Genomic DNA, 24,985 nt, shown 5'->3' on the forward strand with positions numbered 1-24,985 from the left:
CACTGTCCACTTCCTCACAGTCCTCACCACAGGCTTAGAAGTTTTTAGTTTCTGCCTGTAGGCCGGGATCAGATGAACTAGACCAGGGGTGGGCAAACTTTTTGACTCGCGGGCCGAACTGGGTTCTAAATTTGGACTGGAGGGCCGAACCAGGAGCAGATGGACGTAATGTTTGTGTGAAGTAATATAAGCGACCTGTAAAGGTCATTGCATAAAAGATTTTGGCCTTTATTAGGTAGTAAAGCATGGATATTCCAAACAAGTTTTTTGAAAACAAATGCATTTATTAACAGCATTAAAAAAAAAAAAAATTCACTAAAAAACTGTTATCAGTGATTTTCATAAAATACGACACTGTTATTATGAATAACAGTCTCCATCACTTCAGTGCCTGCAGGTCAGATTAATGAAAGATGTTTATCTTATGAGATCACATCAAACGGTAAACATTCTGACCAAATATATCATCTTGAAGAATCGGTGAAAGCATACATCCAAATAAAGTAATCAAAACGGCAACACGGGGAGGGGTATCTGAAAATCAGAGCAGTTTTAACTCACAAACACCTGATAACAGAGGTGAGGAAACGGGAAACACTTCCTTAAAGTAAGCCTTAAGAACTTTACAGGTTAAGATTAGTAGCAAACAGGTGGTGCATCAATGTCCTTGAGCATCCTGCATTGTTTGAAAATGAGAATGGTCGCTAGTTTCAATCCCTGCTATCATAGCAGTGCTATGTATACAAATCATATTCAAAATGCATTTTTTTACAACAAACTTGAGAGCCTCCCCTTCATTTTCAGTGGGAACAGTGTTGTTGGTCTCCCTTTTTTGCTAGTGCGTCATAGTCTGGAGTAAAATTTGTTGTGGCAATTCTTAGGAGAGATCCGAGGTGTTGGTCCGTTTACCTCGATCTGTGACGGGTTGATGTTGACGTTCATGTGGCTGAACGTCACGTCGCGTACGTCGAGCCAAATTGGCCACTCTTTTTTAAACACTCGGTACTGTGTCCACCTTGCTTTTCCTTGGGCGACTCATTTTAATAGAAGGATTCCAGGGGAAGGTTTGTGGGTGGCTTTAGCGTAAAACTGTATCTGAAAGCTCAGCGCGCGAATTACAAGAATGCTGTCGTCACAGCCCACGCTCTAAATTCGGGACTGATACAAATAGAGCGCGAGTGCGCCATGTCCGTACTACTGAGTACGTACACGCACTTGTGAGTGTGCACCGAGCTTTCTGACACGGCTTCCGGTAGTAAATGCGCAGGCGAGCGGTTCCCCATCTACTGGGGAAACGCAGTCATTGCAGGCAAAATGACAAAAAAAAAAGTTTAATAATACAATTAATTCAGGGTTGGCGGGCCGGATTAAACGGTCCCGTGGGCCGGATGTGGCCCGCGGGCCGTAGTTTGCCCATCCCTGAACTAGACAGTGGTCCGAGAGTCCTAAAGCTGCACGAGCCGCAGAGTGGTATGCATCCTTGATCACGGTGTAGCAGTGATCCAGAGTCTGTGCCCCTCTGGTGGGACACGTTGCGTGCTGTCTGTATCTGGGGAGTTCGTGTGCGAGGTTCGCCCTGTTAAGATCACCCAGAACAATGATTAGTGAGTTTGGTAGAAGTTTCTCCATGTCTGTTACCTGGTCAGCCAGCATCTGCGTGGCTTCACTCGCACGTGCGTGTGGTGGAATGTAAACAGCCGCCATGACGATCGAGGAGAACTCCCGTGGTGAATAGAACGGCCGGCAGTTTATGAAGTGTTTCTAGGAGAGGGCTGCAAAACTCTTTCAACACCGTGACATCAGTACACCAACGTTCATTAATGTAGAAACAGAGACCACCTCCCTTTGATTTTCCGGAGAGCTCCGCGCTGCGATCTGCTCGCGTTAGCCGGAACCCCGCTAGCTCCACGGCGTGGTGGGGGGTTCGTTCGCTGAGCCACGTTTCCACAAAGCACAGCACGGCGGATCTGCTGAAGTCCGTGTTCCTTGAAGTGAGGAGCAGCAGTTCGTCCATCTTGTTCGCCAGGGAGCGGACATTCGCCAGATGAATTGACGGTAGAGCAGAACGGAACCCTCTCTGCCTCAGCCTTACGAGTGCTCCGGCTCGTTTTCCGCGCCGCCGTCGTCGTGCTAGCTTGTACAGCACCGCCGCTCCGGCTAGAATCTCCGACAAACAGTCTGAATCGGAGAGAACAGGAGAGAAAATACCAGAAGACTGTCCGATGTTTAACAGCGCTTCTCTGGTAAAAGTGATCCGGGATGGACAGCAGAGGACACAGAAAACACACAAAATAAGACAAATAAACAGAGAGCGACTCACCGTGGCTGCCATCTGCGGCGCCATCATATGACGTCATGACTACGGTAAATTCACGAGGGAGGTAAAAGGGCCTGCATTTAATAGTCACATACTCCAGGTCCGGGCAGCAGTGACTGTCTACAGTCACCATATTAGTACACCAGTTGTTATTGACGTACATACAGAGCCCCCCCCCCCCTTGCTCTTGCCGGAGTTCTCAGTCCTGTCATGACGCTGTGTGGTGTAGCCTGCTAGCTCGATAGCAGAGTCCGGTATGAGTGGATGAAGCCAGGTTTCGGTGATCAGCACCATGCAGCAGTCCTTCGCGGTCTGGTTCGCAGACATCTGTAGCCTTAGTAAGAAACAGGCTAGGGAGCGGTGGTTTGAACGGCCGCTTCCGTAGCCTGGTTAGTCACAGGCATTCTTAAATCATCCAAACTTCCATACAGCAACATCAGAAAGGAAGAAAAAAAGGCAATAAACACATTCAAACGGGACACAACAATCACATGTTGAATGACGGAGACATACCAAATACTGAAAAAAGATCCCACATACGAAAAGAAAAGAACATTTAAAACATCCTTGAAACCCCTATTAGAAAGCAATAAAACAACACGGGATGCATACGACCACCTCACACCCACCGCTAATGTCACCCCCCCGAATATATCGTACTCCAAAAATACATAAGGATGACATCCCACTACGCCCAATAGTCGACACCATCGGATCTGTCACCTACAATTTATCAAAAGCACAAGTTGAAATACTCAAACCCCTCATTGGCACAACCTAACACCACTGCAAGAATTCAAAACAACTGGAACAAGAACTCAACAATATAACAGTACAGAAAGACAAAATCCTCATTTCTCATGATGTAGTTTCATTATTCATTAAAAATGTTAGGCTACGGATTTTAGCTATTGATCTGACTCCAAATTATGATCAACACTTAACACATGAATCGTTACGTCCTAATCCACACACTGGTACACCTAACAATTTTGCGAGTTCGTTCTGTCAAAGAGAAGACCAATAAATCAATTAGACCGAATTTTCCAATTGTTTAATCCTGACAAAGCAAGCTAATACAGGCGCCTGGGTCCCCCGGGTCCCTCACACTAAGATTCGTGTGTTCTTGTGACCATCAAGAGACAACACATTCTTCCGGGTTGCCCAGTTTTAAAGAAACACAATATGAATATTCAAGCATGCAAAATATTGTGTGGTGATTGGTCGATGGTCGATGGTCGTCTCCTCCTCGTTTGGGTTTTTCCCCTGCTCAGCACAGGTGTCTGGACCACAAAGACGAGTTGTTCCTCACTGGCCTTGAGATATCCTCCCTGTCTGGACATCCTGTTCCACAATACTTTGTAGAGAACAAATTCATTGTAGCCTGCACATTCCTTTCCACTTATTAATCACCACACGAGCACACTAGAAATTATATTGATATGATTATATATGTCTAATGCAGCCTTAATCAAATATGTTTGCAAACTGCCGAAAGTACATTTCCCTTTAAAAACTAAAAAAATGTGCATGATCGAGCCACTGCTCAAAATTAGCACATTATTTTAATGTCAATGATTTATTTTTCCACTGACTGCTAAATAGCAATCTTTCCTAAAGTACTGTTTGTGATTAAAAACCTCAAGAAACATCAGTCGTTTACTAATTGAAATAAATTCAATAAAACTAACTACAATACCATTCCACAGTTTCAAACTTATTTCTCCTCACTTGTTCTGACATCAACCCCCCCCAAAGATTTTAAACCAATAAATCTTTTGAAACAGCGATACGATTTAAAGCACAGACCTGGTTCAAGAGCAGGTTGCTCTCTTGTAAATCTGTCAGCGCACTATGGAGAATGATAGGCAGGACGACATGTCTGGATGTTGTTACAGCTCTAAATAAACTTCAGAAGGACAACAAGTTCTGTACAGGTTACTACATTTTGAATCTATCCAGGGAGTTATAAAAAGAGACTGACAAGCCAACCTAAGTGTACAGTATTTAGAGAGCTATGATTATGAAACAATGTAGTCTCTTGTATGTTGAAAGAGGATGAAAGGGGTTGTGCTTTGACGGTTATCCTAAATTACCTGGTTACAGAGAGATTGTGTACTCGATTCTTCTCAGGACAGTTGCATTTACATACTGTAAATGTGTGTGGGAATTGTAAGTCTTGTTGGACGGAAATTTGTATGGTCTAGTTACTGGTGGAATGGGGCACCCGACTTTCAGCATTCCATTGTTTAGGCCCATTTTTGTGACATTTAAAAAATAAGGCATATAAATATTATGGAATTAAAAACTCCACAAAAAAATATTTTAATAAATGTATAATCTCACCAATTGAAGATCAACCATTCGCAAATCGTACATACTACAACATAATCCACATAATTTGAATTGCAGTAAGGGCTGTCCACAATACTAATTCTAATGTTAGATACAACGAAATGTACTTGTATGAGACAGATGTGGTTGTATGAAAGTCCCCCCCTCCCCCTGGATTTTTGGGTTGTTGTTATTTTCATGTTTTCATAGTCATAACTTAAATAGCCTTCTGTCCATTCTTGTTACCACAAAAGTCCTTATTTACCGTATTTTTCGGACTATAAATCGCATTTTTATTTCATAGTTTGGGTGGGGGGCGACTTATACTCAGGAGCGACTTATATGTGAAATTTTTCACAAATTATTCCTTGATCATTAACACATTACTTACTAGTATAGTTGATCACTTCACATGTTATTTTCACTTTAAACTGCATGAGGGCGCACTATGGCTGTGGAATAATTTGAGCCTCACTGACAATGAGTTCCATTCACTGACTTCCGGATTCAGGAGATTATTAGATTTGGAGTGACAGATGGTTCAATAAACTACTTATTTATGTTATAGGTATTTGATACAGTGGAGCCTCGGTTTTCGAACACAATCTGTTCCAGAAGGCAGTTCGAGAAGTGAATCGTTCGAATTCCGTATCATATTTTCCCATTACAAATAATGGAAAAAAAATTAATCCGTTCCAAACCAAAAAAAAACCCGCCTTTTTTTAGCATTTTTTCATTTGCGCATTTTTGTCTGATCGCGCAACTGCAGCGCACCGCCGAACGCGCAACCGTTGCGCGCCGCCCACCGCGCAACTGCACCGCGCTGGTCGCATTATTGTGACAGAGCCGTCGCTGAAATTTAGAAAATATTTTTAAAGTCCTGCTGTACTTTCCAAAATTTAAGTGGACATCATTGCGCAGGGAGCTTAATTTTGTCCGATCGCGCAACTGCAGCGCACCACCGAACGCGCAACCGTTGCGCGCCGCCCACCGCGCAACTGCACCGCGCTGGTCGCATTATTGTGACAGAGCGGTTGCTAAAATTTAGAAAATATTTTTAAAGTCCTAATGTACTTTCCAAAATTTAAATGGACCTCAGTGCGCAGGGAGCTTAATTTGGTCAGATCGCGCAACCGCAGCGCGCCGGGCGCTCAGTGTCGCATTGCTTTAGGAGCGTCTTTGTGTTTTAGGATGGCTTTACTGCTCCCACTTGCTTCCTTTGGAGGTATGATTAGAGTTGATGCAATCCTCAGAGTAACGAGAACGTAATAACGAACGGAGTCAGTTGGCATGCGGGTCCTCTCGGCTCATCTCGCGAGGTTCGACAACCGAATTTCGTCCGACATCCGAAGCAAAAAAATCTCGAATTTTTTGTTCGAATACCGATTTGTTTGAGAACCGGGACATTCGAAAACCGAGGCTCCACTGTATATAGTAGCAACGTGTTGTTAGACTTCAGTTGTTTCCGATTGTCTAGCAAGGCCGTGAAGGTAATAATAATAATAATAATATTAAATTATATTTATAACGCACTTTACGTTCGGGGGAATCTCAAAGTACTACATGGCAAGTAAAAACAAGAAAACAAAGCAAGGACAAGTATAAAACAACAGGACGACAACCAGGATATGAGAACAGGAATTACGGAAATGCTAGAGTAAAGAGGTGAGTTTTAAGTCCGGTTTTCAAAAGAGTCAGTGGATTGGGGTCTCTTAGGTGGTCGAGTAGGGGGTTCCACAGTGTGGGGGCTGCATGGCAGAAGGCCCGGTTGCCCATGGTGCGCAACTTGGTTTTCGGGACGTGGAGAAGGTGTGAATTAGGTAGCGGGGGGGGGACCGGAAGCGCCATCCAGGGTGCTTGCTTCGAGCACACACTCATATGTTGAGGTCTTGTTTTGTGAAATAAAGAGCCGGTTACCAAACCCACGTCTAGCCTGGTACTTTGGTAACGCTACAATATAGTTATATAGTATATAACTATATTGTACTCCCTGGGAGTCCCAGCCGCAATCGGCAGCATTCGGGGAGTCCGCGCCGTAATTGCCGGCATTCGGGGAGTTTGCGCCGCAATCGGCGGCATTCGGGGGGAGTCCTCGCCGCAATCGGCGGAATTCCGGGAGTCTGCGCCACAATCAGCGGCATTCAGGGAGTCCCCGCCGCAATCGCCGGCATACGGGGTTTCCAAGTCACAACCGGCGGCATATAGGGAGTCGGCACCGCAATCGACGGCATTCGGGGAGTCCCAGCCGCAATCGGCGGCATTTGGGGAGTCCGCGCCGCAATCGGCGGCATTCTGGGAGTCCGCGCCGAAATCGGCGGCATTCGGGGAGTCCGCGCTGCAATCGGCGGCGTACGGGGAGTCCGCGCCGCAATCAGCAGCATACGGGGAGTCCCAGCCGCAATCCGCGGCATTCGGGGAGTCCCCGCCGCAATCCGCGGCATACGGGGATTCCCAGCCGCAATCCGCGGCATACGGGGAGTGACTATAATATATACGTAGATCTGTGGAATAATTGGAGCCACAACTGACGACGAGGCTGATGACAAGGCTGACGACGAGGCTGACGACAAGGCTGACGACGAGGCTGACCACGAGGCTGACCACGAGACTGACGACGAGGCTGACGTCAGCGGCGCACGTAGTCCCGGAGTCAACAGCTGTGTTTTTTTTTCTTTTTTTAAGTGACACGGAAGACGAAGGTTCCGATGGATTTATTGATTTGGAGTGACACGGATGGTTCGATAAAATTGTTGTTTATATTATTGTTATTTGACATATAATTTATATATTGTTATATGAGCCTGTGGAATAATTTAAACTGCAACTGACGACAACGAGTCCGACGTCAGCGGGCCGCCACACACGCGGCGTTGTTTACAGAATGGACGAAGGATTCGATCGATGTATTTATTGATTTGGAGTGACAGATGGTTTGATAAACGTCTTATTTATGTTATCGTGATTTGAATAACTGTTATGTTGCGTCAGGCCAGTTCTCAGCTCCTTATTTGTGTTTATGTCACGTTAGCATACCGTATCGTTTAGCCTGTTGTTGCTGGTTCATATCTGTTTTTGGTGTTGGATTTTGTCAAATAAATTTCCCCCAAAATGCGACTTATACTCCGGCGCGACTTAAACTATATGGTTTTTCTTTCCCTTTATTGTGCATTTTATTGTTGATGCGACTTGTACTCCGGCACAACTTTTAGTCCGAAAAATACGGTACATGCTTTTCTTGGACATTCAGATATGTGACATTTGAGAAGCATTCAACTCCACTACAAGTCTCTTGCTTTTATTTGCAACAGTTTGGCAGTTGCCATTCCCAATGATGACACTTCAAGCCTAAACACAGTGAAAGAACTAGAATTCTCAAATCACTGGGCTGGTTTTACCCCTGAAAAATGCTTTTAATGCTGCTGTATTAATATCAGTTGTCTTTCTCCAGAAATGATCAAACGATCAAACTTTATTTGTATTGCACTTTTCAAACATGCAACTCAACGTGCTATATATGAGATAAAATCAACCCCTACAACTACCACAAGGACACAACACAAATGCACACACAAGTATAAAATTATTTTGTCACAGACACATACAATAACACACATATTAGTTAAAAAAATACATTGATATAAAATAAATCTGAAGTGCACTGTTGATTAGAAGGGTTACAATGTTGGTCTTATGAATCCAAATCCATTCCTCTTTAAATAACTTGATCTGATTTGGTGGTTTAGTCACAGACCTTCCCCAAATGTTTTATTCCCTTTTTATAAATATGAGGGGTGATTGCTTTAGAGTCCACAAAACAGCTTACTTAGACCTCAGAATCCTGAAACTTCTGATCCTAGAACCGCCCCTGTCATGCTTGTGTGAGTATTATTAGTAGTAATAAGTATCAAATCAGAGAAGCGTAATGACTTCATTGTGTGAGCATCTGTGTGCATTATAGTACTAGAGGTACATAAGTGAACTTTATCAAGTTACATCTGAACTAAAATGTTCAAATACTTCCCATGGGGGCACTATAGTATCATAAGCCAAAAGAATACTATGTGGTGAGTTTTGACTGATGTGGCTTTTGAAAAATGTGCTCACACACTAAGATAGAGGAGGGTGTGAGCCCGAGAGTGAACAAGACCAGCCTGGCACTCTGCATTTGTGTGAGTTACGTGGATCTGTTGCTTGTTGGGAGGGTCTTTGTCATTGTTAACCTCTCAGCTGTATTGTTTATGTATAATACTCTGTTCGGTGTATGGAGCTTTCCCAGGGTCTCTGCTGCCAGTGTGTTGAGCCCAGCATATTTTTCTAACTGCAGAGTCCCTTCCTGCTATTCACAGCTGGTTCCTTCCTCCATCTACTCTATTGCCACACTTGTAACCGTCATCACCATAAATAATGGATGCAATCAGCTCATTGTAGCCTGATTTTGCAACACATTAGAAAGACAGACAGACAGACAGACAGACAGACAGACAGACAGACAGACAGACAGACAGACAGACAGACAGACAGACAGAGAGAGAAAGAAAAAAAGAAAGAAAGAAAGAAAGAAAGAAAAATTTTAATTGATTTAACATGAAAAATGGGTCACATGGCTGATTCGCTTTTACCACCTACTGCACATATGTCAAGGAGGCATGGTGTGTTTGAGTGAGCGTGCGTGTGTGTGCGTGCATGTGATGTGATTAAAAACACATTCAGTGTACATGTGTAACAGCCAACTACTGCTTGTTATTATCTGTAGGTTGGCTTTACATTCCGTCATGATAGCTTTTTCATCGACTGGAGTCCTGTGCGAGCACTTTTTAAAACTATTTTGACTTGAGCAAGTATTGATGAGGCAAGAGAGCAAAATGTGTTTTGATTTGGTTAAGTGTAGTTGTTTAGCAACATTGCAAAACTTTTACAATATATTTTTGAGTCATAGAAGTGATGAAAAAAATCCCTATAGGAAAGTGTATATATAAAATGCACAGTAGTATGTGAATCTTTCAATTTGTTGGCTATTGTCTTCATCAAAATTGATGAAAAGCATAAATATGTGTGCTGTTTGTCGATGTTGAAAAACGAGTTGAGCATCTTGGGCAGCCAAAAGCATTCCAGATTTGCCTTTCACTGATTCTACGTCAACTAGTTCACAAATCACTGTTGATTAATAACATCATAATGACCTGTGATCTTACCAGTGAATCATGAGTGACTGAATGTAGCTGTAGCAGTATTCTTAATGAGGCAGCAAATCTTGTGAAAAATCTGGCACACACTCAAGGTCACAGTCTCTATCCGGTTATCTCAAAAATATTTTAATGTACTGATAGCCCTAAGATCATATCATCAATATCTACCCCAAAGTTTACAGTACCCCTATGGGCAGGGGTGTCATACAAATATTTGGCACTGGCCACAATGTAGTTATGATTGCCCTTAGAGGGCCATTGTGACTGTGAAATCTTAGAAGAAATGTTTACCCTATTTTCTGGACTATACGCCACTACTTTGCACAAGATTTGAACCCTGCGGCGTATCTAACTTGTGAAAAGCAGATGGATAATGTTTTTGTCCCGAAAATTTGAGAAATTATCAATTGCACTACTGTATAAGAACAGCAGGTGTTCCCCCTTGACATTCAAGATTCAAGAGTTTTTTATTCGCCATGTTTGGGCGTGCCAAACAAGGAATTTCATCCATCCATCCATCTTCTTCCGCTTATCCGGGGTCGGGTCGCGGGGGCAGCAGCTTCAGGAGGGACTCCCAGACTTCCCTCTCCCCAGCCACTTCATCTAGCTCATCCCGGGGGATCCCAAGGCGTTCCCAGGCCAGCCGAGAGACATAGTCTCTCCAGCGCGTCCTGGGTCGTCCCCGGGGTCTCCTACCGGTGGGACATGCCCGGAACACCTCCCCAGGGAGGCGTCATCTGGCTCCTCTCAACGTGGAGGAGTAGCGACTCTACTCCGAGTCTCTCCCGGATGACCGAACCTCTCACCCTATCTCTAAGGGAGAGCCCGGACATCCTGCGGAGAAAACTCATTTCGGCCGCTTGTATCCGGGATCTCGTTCTTTCGGTCACGACCCATAGCTCGTGACCATAGGTGAGGGTAGGAGCGTAAATCGACCGGTAAATTGAGAGCTTTGCCTTTTGGCTCAGCTCTCTCTTTACCACGACGGACCGGTACAGAGTCCGCATTACTGCCGAAGCTGCACCGATCCGCCTGTCGATCTCGCGCTCCATCCTCCCCTCACTCGTGAACAAGACCCCAAGATACTTAAACTCCTCCACTTGGGGCAGGATCTCATCCCCGATCCGGAGAGGGCATTCCACCCTTTTCCGATCGAGGACCATGGACTCGGATTTGGAGGTGCTGACCCTCATCCCGACCGCTTCACACTCGGCTGCGAACCGCTCCAGTGAGAGCTGGAGATCACGGCCTGAAGAAGCCAACAGCACAACGTCGTCTGCAAAAAGCAGAGACGCGATGCTGAGGTCCCCAAACCGGACACCCTCAACGCCTCGGCTGCACCTAGAAATTCTGTCCATAAAAATTATGAACAGAATCGGTGACAAAGGGCAGCCTTGGCGGAGTCCAACCCTCACCGGGAACGAATCCGACTTACTGCCGGAAATGCGGACCAAACTCTGGCAACGGTGATACAGGGACCGAACCGCCCTTATCAGTTGGCTCGGTACCCCGTACTCCCGAAGCACCCCCCACAGAACCTCCCGAGGGACACGGTCGAACGCCTTCTCCAAGTCCACAAAACACATGTGGACTGGTTGGGCGAACTCCCATGCACCCTCGAGGATCCTGTTGAGGGTGAAGAGCTGGTCCACTGTTCCACGGCCAGGACGAAAGCCACACTGTTCCTCCTGAATCCGAGGTTCGACCTCCCGACGGACCCTCCTCTCCAGCACCCCTGAATAGACCTTACCAGGGAGGCTGAGGAGTGTAATTCCCCTGTAATTGGAACACACTCTCCGGTCCCCCTTCTTAAAGAGGGGAACCACCACCCCAGTCTGCCAATCCAGAGGCACTGTCCCCGATGTCCACGCGATGCTGTAGAGACGTGACAGCCCCACAACGTCCAGAGCCCTTAAGAAATCCGGGCGGATCTCATCCACCCCCGGGGCCTTGCCACCGAGGAGTTTTTTAACTACCTCAGTGACTTCAACCCCAGAGATTGGAGAGTCCGCCTCAGAGTCCCCAGGCCCTGCTTCCTGGAATTGAGGAGGTCTTCGAAGTATTCTCCCCACCGACACACGACGTCCCGAGTCGAGGTCAGCAGCACGCCATCTGCACTGTAAACAGTGTTGACGTTGCACTGCTTCCCCCTCCTGAGACGCCGGATGGTGGACCAGAATTTCCTCGAAGCCGTCCGGAAGTCATTCTCCATGGCCTCGCCAAACTCCTCCCACGCCCGGGTTTTTGCCTCAGCAACCGCCGAAGCCGCGTTCCGCTTGGCCACCCGGTACCTGTCAGCTGCCTCCGGAGTCCCGCAGGCCAAAACGGCCCGATAGGACTCCTTCTTCAGCTTGACGGCATCCCTTACCGCCGGTGTCCACCAGCGGGTTCGGGGATTGCCGCCACGACAGGCATCAATGACCTTACGGCCACAGCTCCGGTCGGCCGCCTCAACAATGGAGGCGCGGAACAAGGTCCACTCGGACTCAATGCCCCCCGCCTCCCCCGGGACGTGGGAAAAGCTCTGCCGGAGGTGGGAGTTGAAGCTCTTCCTGACAGGGGATTCCGCCAGACGTTCCCAGCAGACCCTCACAGAACGTTTGGGTCTGCCAGGTCGGACCGGCATCTTCCCCCACCATCGGAGCCAACCCACCACCAGGTGGTGATCAGTTGACAGCTCCGCCCCTCTCTTCGCCCGAGTGTCCAAAACATGCGGCCGCAAATCCGATGACACGACTACAAAGTCGATCATCGAACTGCGGCCTAGGGTGTCCTGGTGCCAAGTGCACACATGGACACCCTTATGTTTGAACATGGTGTTCATTATAGAAAATCCGTGTCGAGCACAGAAGTCCAATAATAGAACACCGCTCGGGTTCAGATCGGGGGGGCCGTTCCTCCCAATCACGCCCTTCCAGGTCTCACTGTCATTGCCCACGTGAGCATTGAAGTCACCCAGTAGAACGATGGAGTCCCCAGAAGGAGCGCTCTCCAGCACTTCCTCCAGGGACTCCAAGAAGGGTGGGTACTCTGCGCTGCCGTTTGGTGCATAGACACAAACAACAGTCAGGACCCGTCCCCCCACCCGAAGGCGGAGGGAGGCTACCCTCTCGTTCACCGGGGTGAACCCCAATGTACAGGCGCCCAGCCGGGGGGCAATAAGTATACCCACACCTGCTCGACGCCTCTCACCGTGGGCAACTCCAGAGTGGAAGAGAGTCCAGCCCCTCTCGAGAGGGCTTGTACCGGAACCCAAACTGTGCGTGGAGGCAAGTCTGACTATATCTAGTCGGAACTTTTCTGCCTCGCACACCAGCTCGGGCTCCTTTCCAGCCAGAGAGGTGACATTCCATGTCCCAAGAGCCAGCTTCTGCAGCCGGGGATCAGACCGCCAAGGTCCCTGCCTTTGGCCGCCGCCCAGCTTGCAATGCACCCGACCCCTTTGGCCCCTCCCACAGGTGGTGAGCCCATGGGAAGCAGATGGACTTGTGAAAAGCAGATGGATAATGTTTTTGTCCCGAAAATTTGAGAAATTATCAATTGCACTGCTGTATAAGAACAGCAGGTGTTCCCCCTTGACATTCAAGATTCAAGAGTTTTTTATTCGCCATGTTTGGGCGTGCCAAACAAGGAATTTGACTTCGGTAAATCACACCCTCTGTTCAACATTTAGGTGACTAACAACACTCAGGACATGTGAAAAATGGCAAATATTTTCAAACATCCCCTGATCTTAAACTCCCAAAAGAGCAAGGAAAAACTCAAAACTCCAGCTAGGGGAAATGAGAAACCTTGAGAAGAGACCACAGATGGGAAGGTCCCTCTTCCAGGATGACCAGGCTGCAATGGATGCAGAGAGGACACATAGTACAAACAGTGTAGACAAATTCAAAAAAGGTGTGGAGAGCAGGATGTTATTGCACAGTAATGACTCTGAGACTCTAAGAGTGGTGTGAGTTCATCAGAGCAACAGCCTGGGGGAAGAAGCTGTCTCTGTGTCTGCTGGTTTTGGCGTACCGAGCTCTATAACGCCGTCCAGAGGGGAGTAGTTCAAACAGACTGCAACCTGGGTGAGAAGGGTCTGTAGAGATGTTCCTTGCACGTTTCCTGGTCCTGGACAGGTACAAGTCTTGGATAGGTGGGAGGTTGATTCCAATGATCTTTTCTGCAGTCCTGATTGTCCGTTGCAGTCTGTGCTTGTCTTGTTTGGAGGCCGATCCAAACCAGACAGTGATGGAGGTGCAGAGGACAGACTGGATGATCGCAGTGTAGAAGGTCTTCAGAAGCTCTCGCGGCAGGTTGAACTTCTTGAGCTGTCTCAGGAAGTACAGCCTCTGCTGGGCCTTCTTCCGGACAGAGTCTATGTGGCCGGTCCATTTCAGGTCCCGAGAGATTGTGGTTCCCAGGAACTTGAAGGTGTCTGTGGAGAGAATAGTATTACTGCGGATAGTGAGGGGTAAAAGTGGTGAAGGGTCACACCTGAAGTCCACTGTCATCCCCACGGTCTTGAGCGGGTTCAGCTCCAGGTGGTTTTGGCTGCACCAGTGGACCAGCCGCTCCACCTCCTGTCTGTACGCAGTCTCATCACCGTCCTGGATCAGTCCGATGAGAGTGGTGTCGTCTGCATACTTCAGGAGCTCCACAGGAGAGTCACCTGAGGAGAAATCATTGGTGTAGAGAGAGAAGAGCAGTGGGGAGAGGACGCACCCCTGAGGGGCTCCAGTATTGGTGGTCCGGGTGTCAGATGTGATGCCCCCCAGCCTCACACGCTGTCTCCTGTTGGTCAGGAAGCTGGTGATCCACTGACAGGTGGAGGCAGGCCCCGCAAGCTGGATGAGCTTCTGTTGGAGGGTGTCAGGAGCGATGGTGTTGAATGCCGAGCTGAAGTCCACGAACAGGATCCTGGCGTACGTTCCTGGGGTGTCCAGGTGGTGCAGGATGTAGTGCAGTCCCATGTTGACCGCATCATCCACTGACCTGTTTGCCCGGTAGGCAAACTGGAGGGGGTCAAGCAGGGGGCCCGTGACATCCTTCAGGTGGTTCAGCACTAACCTCTCGAAAGATTTCATGACCACAGATGTCAGTGCGACAGGTCTATAGTCATTCAAACCTGTGATGGCGGGCTTCTTGGCCACTGGAACGATGGTGGAGCTCTTGAAGCACGAGGGCACCTCACACAGCTCCAGAGAACGGTTGAAGATCCGTGCAAAGGTGGGCGCCAGCTGCTCAGCGCAGACTTTCAAGCAGGAAGGTGACACGTCGTCTGGGCCCGGTGCCTTCCTGGTCTTTTGTCTCCGGAACATCTGGCGCACTTCCTCCTCGCGGATCTGGAGTGCGGGCGCGGCCTCTGCAAGAGAGAGCGTGGGTGACAACGATGATAGAGGTGTGGACAGAGCAGTTGTGGGGAGAGGTGAGTATGTAGATTGTGCTGCAGGAAGTCCCGTTGTGTGGGAGGACTGATCAAACCTGCAGTAGAACCTGTTTAGCTGGTTAGCAAGCCTTGGGCTCTCCACAGGACGTTCGTTTCTTGTAGCCCGTGATGCTCTGCAGACCTTTCCACACTGTCGAGGGATCAGGATTGGCAGAGAGGTGTCTCTTCAGTTCTCCCCGTAACACCTCCTGGCTTTCCTGACCTCTCGGTTCAGTGTGTTTCTGGTCTGCTTGAACAGGTCGCGGTCGCCGCTCCTGTAGGCCTCCTCCTTGACTTTGCGCAGCCTCCTGAGGTTCGGTGTAAACCAAGGTTTGTCGTTGTTGTACGTGCAGAAGGTCTTAGTCTGCACACACAGATCCTCACAAAAACTGATGTATGATGTGACAGTGTCAGTGAGTTCATGCAAGTCTGAAGTTGCAGCTTCGAAAACTCCCCAATCGGTGCAGTCAAAGCAGGCTTGGAGGTCCTGCCTTGACTCCACTGTCCACTTCCTCACAGTCCTCACCACAGGCTTAGAAGTTTTTAGTTTCTGCCTGTAGGCCGGGATCAGATGAACTAGACAGTGGTCCGAGAGTCCTAAAGCTGCACCAGTCGCAGAGTGGTATGCATCCTTGATCACGGTGTAGCAGTGGTCCAGAGTCTGTGCCCCTCTGGTGGGACACGTTACGTGCTGTCTGTATCTGGGGAGTTCGTGTGCGAGGTTCGCCCTGTTAAGATCACCCAGAACAATGATTAGTGAATTTGGTAGAAGTTTCTCCATGTCTGTTACCTGGTCAGCCAGCATCTGCGTGGCTTCACTCGCACGTGCGTGTGGTGGAATGTAAACAGCCGCCATGACGATTGAGGAGAACTCCCTTGGTGAATAGAACGGCCGGCAGTTCATGAAAAGTGTTTCTAGGAGAGGGCTGCAAAACTCTTTCAACACCGTGACATCAGTACACCAACGGTCATTAATGTAGAAACAGAGACCACCTCCCTTTGATTTTCCGGAGAGCTCCGCGCTGCGATCTGCACGAGTTAGCTGAAACCCCGCTAGCTCCACGGCGTGGTGGGGGGTTTGTTCGCTGAGCCACGTTTCAACAAAGCACAGCGCGGCGGATCTGCTGAAGTCCGTGTTCCTTGAAGTGATTAAAGATTAAAGATTAAAGTCCCAATGATCGTCACACACACACCTGGGTGTGGTGAAATTTGTCCTCTGCATTTAACCCATCCCCGTGTGATTTTAATCCATCCCCTGGGGGAGAGGGGAGCAGTGAGCAGCAGCGGTGCCGCGCTCGGGAATCAGTTGGTGATCTAACCCCCCAATTCCAACCCTTAATGCTGAGTGCCAAGCAGGGAGGCAATGGGTCCCATTTTTATAGTCTTTGGTATGACCCGGCCGGGGTTTGAACCCACAACCTTCCAGTCTCAGGGCGGACACTCTACCAGTAGGCCACTGAGTGAGGAGCAGCAGTTCGTCCATCTTGTTCGCCAGGGAGCGGACATTCGCCAGATGAATTGCCGGTAGGGCAGAACGGAACCCTCTCTGCCTCAGCATTACGAGTGCTCCGGCTCGTTTTCCGCGCCGCCGTCGTCGCCATGACAAATAAACGAATAAAAGTTTCTTGTTCAAACATGGTTTTCTTACCATCGATGTGGAAACTAATTACTATTGATATATGAGCAGTCGCAGCACGGTGGCATACTGGTTAGCACGTCTGCCTCACAGTTGAGAGGGTCCGGGTTAGATTCCACCTCCGGCCCTCCTTGTGTGGAGTTTGGATGTTCTCCCCGTGCCTGCGTGGGTTTTCTCCGAGAAATCCGGTTTCCTCCCACTTCCCCAAAACATGCGTGGTAGGCTGATTGAGCACGCCAAATTGCCCATAGATGTGAGTGCAGATGGTTGTTCGTCTCTGTGTGCCCTGCGATTGGCTGGCAACCGGTTTAGGGTGTCCCCTGGCGACTGCCCGATGACAAGTGGTACAGAAAATGGATGGATGGATGGATGGATGGATGGATGGATGGATGTGATCTGTGAATATTGGTGACACTGTTTGGAAGACAAATTCACCTCTTTAAAATTAAGACAACCTTAAAATGACCTATTGTAAAACACCATGTAGGGGCACTATGTAGTCCCCGCAAGAGAAAAAGTGTTCATTCCGCGGAAAACAATCCAGAGAGCAATTTTGCGGCTTGAAAGTTGATTTTCCACGGGCCTTAAATACAACCTAAAATGACCAGTTATGACGCAAATTAATAATGAAGAATTCTCTTGGGGAAATTCTTTGTAAAACCAAAATATTCTGAAAATTGAGATTATATAATAGACATCGATATTCTCTTTGTCCTTCTTGGCAGTTCTATTTGCATTATTTTGTAAGATGCAAATCTTCTGGAGCAGAACAAGTGATAACGCGAGAATTTAAACATCCATCCATCCATCCATCCATCTTCTTCCGCTTATCCGGGGTCGGGTCACGGGGGCAGCAGCTTTAGGAGGGACTCCCAGACTTCCCTCTCCTCAGCCATTTCGTCCAGCTCATCCCGGGGGATCCCAAGGCGTTCCCAGGCTAGCTGAGAGAAATTGTCTCTCCAGCGCATCCTGGGTCGTCCACGGGTCTCCTGCCGGTGGGACATGCCCGGAACACCTCCCCACGTAGGCGTCCAGGAGGCATCCTAGTGAGATGCCCGAGCCACCTCATCTGGCTCATCTCAACATGGAGGAGCAGCGGCTCTACTCAGAGTCTCTCCCGGATGACCGAGCTTCTCACCCTATCTCTAAGGGAGACCCGGACACCCTGCGGAGGAAACGCATTTCGGCCGCTTCCAGAGTGAAGGACCAGCAACAGAAAATGCTTGATCACCTCTGAGACTCCTCTTAGTCCTCAGCACTTCCAATAGCGTCTGCTCTGCAGACCTGAGGCACCAGGCAGGTGCATAGGATCTCAGAGAGGTAAGGGATTTGACAAAACCAAATATAAGTATCTTAAAATGCACACAAAATGTACTGGGAGCCATTGAAGAGAGGCCAGAATTGGGATTATGTGCTCCCTTTTATGAGCTCTAGTTAGGAGGAAAGCAGCAGCATTTTGCACTAACTTAATGAGGAATATGGCTATGCCCTTCCCTCCCTTGATGTTTTGGTAGGAGTTACATACTTGAGGGAGCAACTCAGCTGAAGGGTCAGCCTCCTCGCTGGAAGTCTGGCGATCCCAATCAACAACCAAGCCAACCTCCCAGGGTTGTCTCAGAATTATTTACCCGAGAACCTCCTCGCTGCAGGTCTGGCCGGCTGACGCAGTCCGCAGCGAGCAGAGACCCTCCTCGCCGCGTGGCCGACTGGCAACTGTCTGCAAAACAGAGCCCCATGTCCAATTGGCAAAAGGCTGAAATTCTTCTGCTAATCTGTTTTTTTGTATATTTTGGGCTGTATTCGTCAAAAACAAATGTTGTTCTGCAAGCTCCTTTGACCAATTCGACCAAACAATGAATTGTGGTTGCAAGGTTGAAGGAGCTAAATCAGACAAGTGGGATTTAGATGTGTTGCTCAGCGTTGTTACCGGGTTCTGCTGATGTGACGACACACACGGGCCAATTGACTTGTAGCGCATATTTAGCTGCATTACTCAGCGTCGTTACCGGGTTCCACAGGCTCATCAGTGTGTAATTTTGTCTATGAGTTTTAGACTGTTGTATTTATTCTGTAATATACATCAGATTTATCACATATTATTTATTGTTATCTTTTTTGTATCCACCCCGCACCGATAATCATGGTTTAATTTAAAGTTATTTTATTTATTTGATCTATTTATCATTTATTAATATTAAGCTATCTTGTATTATCAATGTTAATATTGTCTGTTTATCTGTGTGTTTTGTATCTAACTGCTGGCTTCTGAATTTCCCCCCGGGATCAATAAAGTATCCATCCATCCGTCCATCCATCCTGCTCAACCAATAAGAAACCATCCGACCAACTGACCAGCAGACATCATTCCTACATATTTTCACAGGTTGAATGTGAGTTGAAAAGTAGGAATGTGCATATGAATATTGGTGGCAAATTTTACCATTTCAGACACTGGGTCACAACAAAAACTAAAACCCTCTGTCCACTTATCAACCCAAATTACGACAGCGCAGTCGAAATAACTGTTTTCTGGCTCTAATCTATTCCAATCATCTGCAGTTCATTTCACCCCCTGCAACAAGCACTTTGCTTTTTTCTTTGTTTGCAGTCCATGTAGTGTCACATAGAAAGGTTGCATTGTCATTTGACCAAAAAAAAAAAAATCTCTTTTCTGTTGGATGTCTGCATATCTATTCAAAGGCAACCTGTCATCAGTGGGTGGCTGACATTGTTCCATCTAACCTCAGCGTAATGAACAACCTTATGCATTACGATATACAGTTGCCTTTTCATGATCCTGCTTTGGATTGGTTTAATGTTAGATCTTGAGTCAAGTGCATATGACGGCTACATTAAGGGAATGTTATGGTGGGCCAGTGGTTACTATAAAACAGACCTTGGATGCCACTTTGCGTTTGCAAGCAGTGCTGAACAGACATACTTTAATTAAAGTTATTTACACAGGCCATATGATACCCTGAAACAATGGTTATGGGTCTGACGTTTACCTGAAGCCAAACATGCACTAATGAAGACCAGCCTCTACAAGAATACTGCTCCAGTTGAGATGAGACATTGTCTCTCAGATTGAAGAAATGGCCTTTTGGCTTGGGCAGCCCTCGTTTCTTTTTCTTCTGACTTTTCGCAATCCTGAAAGAATCCCTTGTAATTTTTGATTTATTAATAGTTAATTCATATCAATCCTATTGATTGCACTACCTTACTTAAAGGTGACGAAATCAGTCAGTAACGCATATATTAACATAAAACGAACGTTCGATCGCTGGACATCAACATGCCTGCTGAGTTCTACGGACCGGACAGTGCGTAACTGCTGTGCATCTGGAGCGGATGGCGTGCTATCGGGCGGACCGGGCCATTGTACGAGGGGGAACATCGCGAGGAGGTGGGCTGTGCGTCTACATCCGTGACGAATGGTGCCGGGACTCTGTTGTGGGATGCTAGCACTGCTCGCCACTGGCGAAGTTTGTGATCTCCAGGCTGTTGGGGTCCTGAACTCTCTCCCAAGTTGCTTTACTTGTATGTTAATCGTGTACTGTGTCTCGTCACCGTGGGATAGGGGAAACGAAATTTCGGTTTCTTTGTGTGTCTTAGCATGAAGGAATTGAGAATAAAGCTGACTCTGACTCTGATAATGTTATTAGCTAAGACTGCTTATAAAAGCTTTACAAGGTTTTCAGAAACATTGCTTGTTGCGTGTTTTTTCTCCAGGTACTCCGTTTTTTTCCCACATTCCAAAAGTCATGCATGGTAGGTGAATTGAGCGCTCTAATTTTTCCTTAGGTGTATTTTTGAGTGTTAATGGTTGTTTGTCTAAATGGGCCATGCAATTGGCTGGCAGCTGTGTTCCCCGCCTACTGCCCAGAGACTGCTGCTGCAGCACACCCGTGACCCTTGTGAGGATAAGCAGGTCAGAAAATGGATGGATGGATGGATGGATGGATGGATGGATGGATATATCTGCTCTTAATCCATCAGAGCATGATGAATTATTTTTAGAGGCCAAATCCTCTGTTGGCTCCCAAATCACAATGATGAATATCTTTTACCGTATTTTTCGGACTATAAGTTGCAGTTATTTCATAGTTTGGGTGGGGGGGCGACTTATACTGAGGAGCGACTTATGTGATTTTTTCATAAATTTTCCAAAAAAAAAAAAAGTGAAACCACGATAAACGAACCGCGATGTGGCAAGGGATTACTGTAATTTGAATTTCAAGTGACGTCAGCGGCGCGGCGGTTGTTTACATAAAGGACAAAGATTTGATCACGGGTGTCACGAACGGAGTGTGGAAATGGAGCAAGGCGACCAAGTGCAGCTTGGACCAGGGTTTATTGCAGCAAACTCAAAAGACAGACCCGGCAAACCGACGTGACTTAACATCAAAACTAACCGGACTGACCGACAAAAACGTGGAACAAAAGACAGGAACCAAACAACCTCGTGGCAGTGACACATGCATTGTCCACAATGCTCCGACATCGAGTGGCACACAAACAGAACTCAAATACAACACAGGCAACAAGAGGCAGGTGGGTGTGATTACACTAATCAAGGGCACACAGGAAGGGAGGGGCGAGCACACAGACACACAGAAACGATGACAACCTATACACATCACAAAACTGGGGACGAGACACGACAACGGGATGACGAAGTTGACGAAGGGCCCCACGCACTACCGGCATTATTAGCGGCTTTGTTTGTAAGTGACACGGAGGACGAAGAGTTTGAAGGATTTAATGATTTGGAGTGACACAGAAGGTTTGAAAAACTATTATGGCTTTTACGCACGCCCGGTCCTACTCTACGGAGCTCTCTTTCACCTCCGTGGATGGAAGTCGGGGGCCGGCACTCGGCCGGGTGGCTGTCCGGGGACGGTGGATGGGGCTCAGACATGCCTTTTACGCACGCCCGGTCCTACTCTACGGAGCTCTCTTTCACCTCCGTGGATGGAAGTCGGGGGCCGGCACTCGGCCGGGTGGCTGTCCGGGGACGGTGGATGGGGCTCGGACATGCCTTTTACGCACGCCCGGTCCTACTCTACGGAGCTCTCTTTCACCTCCGTGGATGGAAGTCGGGGGCCGGCACTCGGCCGGGTGGCTGTCCGGGGACGGTGGATGGGGCTCGGACATGCCTTTTACGCACGCCCGGTCCTACTCTACGGAGCTCTCTTTCACCTCCGTGGATGGAAGTCGGGGGCCGGCACTCGGCCGGGTGGCTGTCCGGGGACGGTGGATGGGGCTCGGACATGCCTTTTACGCACGCCCGGTCCTACTCTACGGAGCTCTCTTTCACCTTCGTGGATGGAAGTCGGGAGCCGGTGCTCGGCCGGGTGGCTGTCCGGGGACGATGGATGGGGCTCGGACATGGCTTATCCGCACGCCCGGTCCTATTCTATGGAGTTCTCTTCCACCTCCGTGGCTGGAAGTGCCACCTCCGGGGGATGCAAGTCCACGCTGCCACACGCCTGGAAGTCGACGCCGGTGCTTGGGGCCATGTGGCGGTAAACTATTTATGTTATAGTTATTTGATATATTTTATTTCGTGTAGCAACTTGTATATGTTTTTATCGTTACGGTTCAGTAGTTGTTGGCTCATTGAACTCTTGTTTTGTTAAATAAAGAGCCGTTTACCAAACCCACGTCTTTCCTTGTACTTTGTTAACGCTACAATATAGTTATATACTAGATCTGTGGAATAACGACGAGGCTGACGTCAGGGCGCACGCGCGGCATTGTTGACAAAGGACGAGGAATTTGATCGATGGATTTAATGATTAGGAGTGACACGGATGGTTTGATAATATTATTGCTTATATAATAGTTATTTGATATATAATTTATATATCGTTATATGGGCCTGTGGAATATTTTGAAGTGCAAGCGCCGTCAGCGGCGCGCACCCATTGTTGAATAAAGGACGATCGATGGATTTAATGAATTGGAGTGACACAGATGGTTTTATAAACGTGATATCTATGTAATAGTTATTTGAATAACTCTGAATGTTACGTCAGGCCCGTTCTCAGCTCTTCGTTTCTGTTTATGTCACGTTAGCATACCTATCGTTTAGCCTGTTGTTGCTCGTTCATGTCTGTTCTTGGTGTTGGATTTTGTCAAATAAATTTCCCCCAAAATGCGACTTATACTCCGGAGGAACTTATATATGTTTTTTTCACATTATTGTGCATTTGATGGCTAATGCGACCTATATTCCGGAGCGACTTTTAGTTCGAAAAATACGGTATATACAAGACCTCTCTTGCAGTGAAGCCCAGGGACGTGCGGTCAGAGGAAGCAAGGGAGGCTACGCTTCCCCTGCCATCATGAAAAGGGGAAAAACAAATTCTTTTTTTTTTATTTTATAAAATCATTTTCCTTTTAATCTCAATTTTGTATCATTTTGAACCAAAATCGCAGAATTTTTATAGTTATTTTAAAACCGAAGACGATTCGCTCGGAGGAGCCAACATCCTGTCTAGCCTCCGCTGAGGATTGCGTAATCACACGGCTGCCTATGTTGACAGGCTATGCAGTTAGTCTGAACCACGCCCTGTCTTTATGTCGCTGTTTAAGTGTTCAAACACTGTAGCTAAATTAATTAATTTCCGTAGTTAAGCTGGTGTATATAATATCTAGTGATCCCGGGATGCTTCATGCGCCTACCTGTAGAATAAGAGAGCTCCGGTTCAAATTAACAGTGAACAACTGAGGAGCAGTCGTCCATTTGTTATGTTTTACATTCGTGCGTGACAGGTGGAAGTTACCGGCTGATTGACGGGCAGGCGTGAGCGTGACACAGAGAAACGTTGAAAATATGCAAAACATCCCCATTTCCGTACGTAATTATTTTACAAATGTTGGGAGGAGAGGAGACAGCGCCATGAGATGACATCATACGACAGCATCTCTCTGCCACAAAACTGTCAGCTGCCTGTCAGCCTAATTTGTTGTTGTTGTTTTTTTATAAATTATTATTTTGGCATTGTTATTTAGCAATGAACATGATTTGGGGATGGCGTTGTGATGATCGATGGCGACGATATAAACTAGCTCGAACTTCAAGTCAAGACAGCCGCCACATTAGCACGCGCTGCCGAGAAAAGCTTAAAAAAAAAAAAGCAAACCAAGGCATCAACGTACTCTTTGGTACGCAATAGTTTATTTTTAAATTTGTCTCCTCACTGCCTCCCAACTGCGCACAACCACAGACGTTTTGACTTTAGAGATATTTCAATTTATTCATCCCCTCAAAAATACCTTATTTCTCGTCAGCTTCCATTTTTGTGACTGCAATATGTTCGTGTGGCGCAATATTTATGCAAAACAGACGTGGTATCCAGTCTTATCATTTATTTGCAAAACCAAATTTATTCCCCAAATCTGTTTCCATGGCCAAAATACGCATTTTCTTTTTTTCGCTTTGAAATCCAACCCCTTCAAGCGTTAGGCCTTTTTTATTTTGTAGCATTTTATTTCAGGTTTATTTTGGCATTTCTTAAAAAAATTAATAAATGTAGGTAGATGGATGTGTCTATCACAATGCTCCTGAAACATCATCTACTACAGCAAATTTCATGAAGAGAATAATCATGTATAATGTACATATGTATATATAATATATATATTACAGAATTCAATAGGTTACATATTTATCAGTCTATGACTATGTTTACCGTATTTTTCGCACCAAAAGGCGCACTGGATTATAAAGTGCTCCCTCATTGATTTTTTTATTTTAGAAATGATTTCATATATAGGGCGCACCGGATTAAAAGGCGCATAAAATAGAAGCTATACTGCAACAAACTGAGGTTGACTAAGGTTGCGGTACGCATCCACTAGCCAATAACCAATGAGCCCTCTGTAAACAATCGCGTTTCTCAAACTATATCCTATAAAATGATCGGAACTGACTAAAGTTCGATCTAACACATTGGTACTGCTTACCTATGTTTCCCTTCCATATCGATCCGTAAATTTAATCGCAACAGTAACAGAGCAGCCTATTTTTAAATGAAATAGCCTCGTGTGTATAGCAGCTATCATTATAGCATTAGCCACCCGTAAACTCCCAT

At 47.0% G+C, this 24,985-nt stretch overlaps 2 long non-coding RNA genes across 2 annotated transcripts; one reads left to right on the top strand and one right to left on the bottom strand.

Annotated features, from left to right (window-relative positions):
• The first annotated feature begins 3,517 nt into the window (after window positions 1-3,517).
• LOC119115121 lies at window positions 3,518-17,820 on the top strand. Its single transcript, XR_005096097.1, has 3 exons — window positions 3,518-3,620; window positions 15,578-15,584; window positions 17,810-17,820. It is a non-coding gene; the product is annotated as an uncharacterized LOC119115121 (long non-coding RNA).
• Window positions 7,618-23,003, bottom strand: LOC119115125. The gene is made up of 2 exons (XR_005096100.1): window positions 22,970-23,003; window positions 7,618-7,706 (listed from the first exon to the last, which is right to left on the bottom strand). It is a non-coding gene; the product is annotated as an uncharacterized LOC119115125 (long non-coding RNA).
• Between the last annotated feature and the right edge of the window lie 1,982 nt (window positions 23,004-24,985).

The sequence above is a fragment of the Syngnathus acus genome, chromosome 21, assembly GCF_901709675.1.
Source record: "Syngnathus acus chromosome 21, fSynAcu1.2, whole genome shotgun sequence".
Lineage (NCBI taxonomy): Eukaryota > Metazoa > Chordata > Actinopteri > Syngnathiformes > Syngnathidae > Syngnathus > Syngnathus acus.